The following is a 6,000-nucleotide window of genomic DNA, read 5'->3' on the forward strand; positions in this document are numbered from 1 at the left end:
ATCCGAGCATCATTTCGGCGCCAGTTCCTGATGTGACGGTCGTTTTTTACAAGTACGCCAACTAAATTTGAGGAAGCACTGTCCTGTTTCACCCTTCCATCAGTACCAAAATATCTTGAGTAAGCGTGGTAAGGTTCGCTTTGTTGAGGAGCTTCTTCAGGAGCGCCAAACGAATCTCGGTTTTACTTTGCCAGACAGCTATATATTTCTTTACTAAAACATCACCTAAAACATTCGCAACCAGCGAAAAGTAGGCCCTTACGTTTTAGGAAGGGATATTTTTGCAATTTTTGGCACTTAAAAACGTCTCCTAGCAGTTTCAAATTAGCAAATCGTTCACAGAGAAGCTCTTAGAAGGTAACGTTCAGCTAGCAATTTCTGAAATGAAGCATTCCATAAAATTTTTGGGCACTTCAATTTTCAGCTAAGATATCCGAACAGGCCAAATTCCTCTAGGTGATAAGAACATCTCTTTGGACGGTCTTTATACATTACAAGGAGCCTAGAAATGTCTCTCGAAGGCTTTTGGCTTAATTTGCTCGGTGGATGCGCTTGCTTCTTGCAATCTGAAAACTGTCCTCAACGCCCTTTCTCAAAAATGTCCACCTTAAACTTTAAATCTGATTTTTTTTGTGTAACACGCCACATTTTCACTGTTTTAAATGGCTGATTTAAAAGTTGCAACTTACTATGCATCCGATTTGACAGAACTGACTGGGAATTTCGTGGGGTACTACTAACTCTACAACGCCTTCAAATGAACACACTTCGAGGATGATATATACTCCTGCAGAAGATTGAGAGGGATTATCATGCAAGCGTCCCTGACAAGTCTGGCCGATCATTTCTAAGGAAATCACCGGCCTTATGGCTACGTGTTACTGAAAGTTCTTTCTTTTAGTACTTTAGGCCTGTTTCTCTAAAGCCCAGAAAAGCAATTCTGCTGCTTATTCTGAAAAATTGGTCTTTGAGCATGTTTTCAAGACTAGAGAAATCAAAACAGTTACAAAGTTTCATGACTTGAAACGTTTTCCTTTTTAAAATACAAAGCGTTTTAGTCCCCGTCCACACGTATCCAGATATTTTTTAATCTGCAGCTTTTTCTTTTGGTTACGCCTTCCGTCGACACGTATCCGGCCAATTTGCTGGCGAATCCGGAACTTTTTGAATACGCTCTCCAGAGTGGATATTTTGTAATCCGCTATGAATCCAAAACAGTGTGGACGCTAAATCCGGAATTTTTTTTAGCCGGATGACGTAACAAGATCGAGCCCAGTTCCTTACCGTGAAATCAATTCTCATGCTCTGCGCACGCTCTGTTACTTTGGTTTCCTTGAGGAGTCCTGAGTACCAGAGAGTGAATCCGGATACGTGTGGACAGGCAAATTCGATTTGAATACGCTACGTGTGGATAGGGCCTTATATTACCCGAAGTACTCCCGAAATGTTTCGGAACTTTCGAGAAACGCGTCGGCCGGATCTGTTTCTTCGCTTTGACAAATCTTACAGAGTTGACGGATTTTAAAGTTGGTTTTCCGAGCATCTCCAAGTCACTATCTTAATTCGTTTACCGGGGTTAACATTTCACCATTTCCATAATTAACTATCATTGCAAAATACGCCCATTCCGACAATTTTAGTCCTGGTAGTAAAGCGTGACAGTAGCGATGTTTTTCACGTGACGTCACTCATTGTTATTATTATACCAACCAGAATCTAATTGGCTGTTGAAACAATGACTTCTTTTGTTCCGTGGTTGACGTCACATGAACGGCAGTCTAAAATTGGCAAGCTTACACGAGTCTCCTAGAGCTCAGTGGTAGAGGGGGGTAGTTTTTAAAGAAACTGTGGTGCTGCGTCGGTGGGGAAGTAGTATACAAAAATTTGGTTTTATCAACGGAGTTGATAATGTAAATTGGCCACCGTACAGAGATTCTAAAAGCAGACGTTTCGAGCGTTAGCCCTTCGTCAGACTTTATGGCTTTTATTTTAAACAATTTTAACAAGTGTCCCAAGACTTTTGTTCAGGATTGTAGTCATCGGAAGGTAATCGGCTCTACCTATGTCACTCCATTTTTTCCTCGATTTACTCTCTGAAAAATACATTTCTTCATTTATCGTGCATTTTACCTTGTACATAGCTCGAGGGGTATCCAGCCACATTGGTCAGGTGACCATCAGCATACATGGAGCTTCCAGTGGTCAGTAATGAAAATTATCCCACGGAGCACCCTTTAAAGCCCTGTGCAAACGGACACAACATTGTTGGTCAATAACTCCCAACATTGCAACATTGTTGGCCAAAAACTCCCGACAATGTTAGCTGTTACATGTTGCGTTCGTTTGCAGACCCCCTGTTGCATGTTGTTGCGTGTTGTTTCAGTTCCTCGCCGTATAAACCATGAATTGATGGTTTGCATCTGACGTCACGGCAGCCATGTTGGTGTACAGAACAATGCAGTAAAATGTCTCTTGGGAATTTGACTCTATTATTATGCAAAACTTGTGGGGCCATTTTCTATTATTTTGTATACCACCAACATGGCCGTCTCATCACGTGGATGCAAACTAAGAATACGTCCACTCGGCTCTAACTAAGCGGTGTGTAAGAAAACCTCGAACAACGTTTAACGCGAAGTTCTGTTTTTTTACATTCTGGATAGTGATTTATCCATGTCACTGGATAGCGCTATTCACCCTTTGAACAAATGGAGCCTGGTCAAGATGCTGTGATTTAGAAACGTACCAAGGGCTCTTCGTTATATTTTAAAAGAGTGCTTGGGTAAATTGATTGTTTTTTTCCGCTTGACTCTTGGAGCAAATAAATTTGATTAGTTGACTGAGAGGGCTATGTGTTTCAGAGATATTCGACCTTAAGCGTAAACATGAAATAAATAGGACAATCAGAAGGCTTCAATTCTAGGACCCTGGTATAAATTCAGTATTTGAATGCGAAACAGCGGCTAGAATGTTCCTTTCTGCTTGTAGAGGAAAAGAGTACGTGATCAGTTGCTCAATAATGAATAAATTCACTCAGTACTGAATGCACTGTCAATCCTTAAAGGAGGGCCGCTTTTAATAAAAGATCAGAATGTTACTTATCTCGGCTCGCCTGAAGTCAAATAGACACTGCGTTAAATTTGATTGGCCAATGTGAATGCCAGATAAGATTTTCGTAAGTTTCAAATCATGCACCCCGCGATTAATATTTAAAATCATTGATAGTTCCATAACATGTTTTTTTAGTTGCTTTGCCACGGTTTTTAAAAGCTAGACTTATCATTCCAATTTCGTGGTCAGTTTTGTCTGGAGTATAGCACAAAACATCAACTTGTGGTATATACACTTGAGATGCGACTTAATTTTCAAAGGTGCTCCCTTTCCTAGCAGGCCAAGTAGTTTTGGTTGGAGCATCCATGAAGCTCGATTACGAAGCACTCTTTGTCATAATATCTGTATTTGTGAGGTCAGCCAAAGGATTGAGTGATTCGGGACAGAATGAGCAATCCGCTGGCGTTTCAACGTTTAGAGCTGAGCTTGGGGCAGGAGGAATGTTAGCATTAACAGTTCTTGGAATATTCGGTGGTATTTTGTTGTTGATAATTTGTTTTGCTTCGTGGTCCATGATCCTGACATGTTGTGAGTTGCGGAACACCAAAAGAAGAGGCGATTCTTTCCGTGAACAGATTCATCTCGGAGAACAAACTGTTTTGATGTCACGGATTTATCGACGACCGCTGGAAAAGGAAACGCATGTGGATTCTATTGAATCAATTGTATAGCAAGTCGAGGTCGCCTGACTGAGGGAATTGGAACTCCAATCACATCTCCGTTTTTTTCAAATGTTACCCACATCCAAGTTTGCAAACCGACGAAATATGATATAATTTACTCGCCAAAATCCAGTGATTTTTCGGATTTGACTGTCTCCCATGTGAACACTAGCTCGCTTTGCGCATGTGAAAGGCTACTGATGTGAGATACAATCGAAAGGTCTAATTTTTAAAGTGGTGTGTGTCACGCGACGATATTAGAATAATTCCACAGGTGTCTTGTCACGATATATTATCACGATGTGCATACGGCAGTTTCATTTTTGTGACAAGCGACCATTTTGAATTTTTGAAACAAACGTAAGCATTTACATTGAAAGTTGAGTTCAGTTTCCGGAGAACTAATTTGGTACACCAATATGGCTGACAATGTAACCATGATGATATGTAAAAACCCTCTATACTTAATTACACAGATCGAACTCGATAACAGCCTCCATTTACACCAGGTATAAACACTTGTTTAAATTAAATGAAAGTAGTTTCATTTTGGTTTGGACACAGTAAAGGTTACATACAGCCTCTAGTACTAAGCTGTAGAATGAACTATTAGAGGGTAATGTGAAGTGCTATATTCTACCCATGTAAACCATGTGAGCGTGAATTTGGGCCCACACTAGGACATATAAAGACTCTGACGAGGGTGGAAATTGAACCCACGACCTTCGGGTTGCTTCTCAGCTGCTCTGCTGCGGGAATTTAAGATGTCAATTTCACGTCAATTAATATGTACAAATACAAGGATGGGTTACGTCTTTGCAAACGTTGGTCGTGTTGCTGTGTTTTTTCACAACAAGACCTCCTCTTTGCATTTACGATTGATTAAATCGTAATTTACTCTGAATTGGGGATTGTAGTTAATTTAGAGCCCCGTGTCCCACAAGACTTGTGGTAGACGAGCAAAGCAAGGAAGAAAAATATTACCAAAAACCCGTGGACAGGATTTGATCCGCATGCTTTCGCGCGTCCACTGTATCGAAAGTCACATCAAAGAACTTCCTCAACAGGCCATGTGGACCCGTGTAAAAAACTAGGCTCAGACCCGCCTAAAAATAGTTTAGGCTAAGAGGTCGCGCTATTGGCGCAAGCAGAACGGGAGCTCGTAAGGTCCGTTTCTTGAAAAGCCCAAAGCTTTTAGCGGCTTTTTCTTTTGGATGAAGAACTATACCTCTTATCTCAAGAAATGAGAGATCTTAAGTCATTAGACTTCATAGTCATTTTGCTTTTCGTTATTAAGAAAAGATGTTAATTGAAAGAGACCACTGAGCCTACCAAAACTAGTGGATGGCGGTTTGAAAATGGCTTTCGGTCCAGCGGACGTTTTAAAACTTTCGAGAAAGAAACAAAGAAAGAAAGGTGGAAAAACGGGCACCTGATTCAAGCAATATCTGCTTGTCAATCACTTGTGGCCAGCCAAAAACATACCATGATTTGCTCTGACTCTTCGAAAACAAAGAACAAACGTTTCCACTAGTATTCTATCATTTTCCCCGAGGAATTTCGATACGTTTCTTTCGATGTACCTTTCACATTTCCCCGAAGTGCACAAAAACTATAATATTTCCTGATTATAAATAAATAAATAAATAAATAAATCATACATTAAGCTGCTATATTTAACCTTTTTGGCATTTCGTTATGTTAACAAAAGAAGCAGTTATTTACGGCTTCGATCAAACCGTAAGTGGTATAGGTTTATCTTTCATTGGACGTCCCAAACTGCTTTGCAAGACAAAAGGTCTTTCACAATCGAACACGCAAACTGTATGTGACATAAAGTCAGGATAAGATCCAGGCCTCTCATAATTTCAGTCGAGGGTCAAATGACTGAAAGTTTTTCCTAACTTGACGTACCTTGTAAAGCACATAAAAAGAAAAACTTTCGCGACGAAAATGGCAAATAAAATCGATGCAAGCCCTTAGCGGCATATTTCGTGATGTTTATATAAATATATTATGTAAATTATGGCGACTGCGGGACTGCGGGAGCAGGATTTGATGAGATATTTCAGTGGCGGGGTATTCTAAAGTTTGCCAAATAAGGGAGAAATAATACTTGGAAGAAGCAAAACTCAAGATCAACAACCTCAAACAATGTTATTGTACGACTGTCCTCAATACACCATTTTCCAAAATCGCCACAATTTAGATATTCTTTTGTTTTTAT

The 6,000-nt window shown here is 40.1% G+C and overlaps 1 long non-coding RNA gene across 1 annotated transcript in view; it reads right to left on the reverse strand.

Moving 5' to 3' along the window:
* Positions 1-6,000, reverse strand: part of LOC138029363 (uncharacterized) — a 106,923-nt gene that overhangs the window by 29,412 nt on the left and 71,511 nt on the right. The gene's annotated exons all lie outside the window — the stretch shown is intronic.

The sequence above is a fragment of the Montipora capricornis genome, chromosome 13 (genome assembly GCF_036669925.1).
Source record: "Montipora capricornis isolate CH-2021 chromosome 13, ASM3666992v2, whole genome shotgun sequence".
Lineage (NCBI taxonomy): Eukaryota > Metazoa > Cnidaria > Anthozoa > Scleractinia > Acroporidae > Montipora > Montipora capricornis.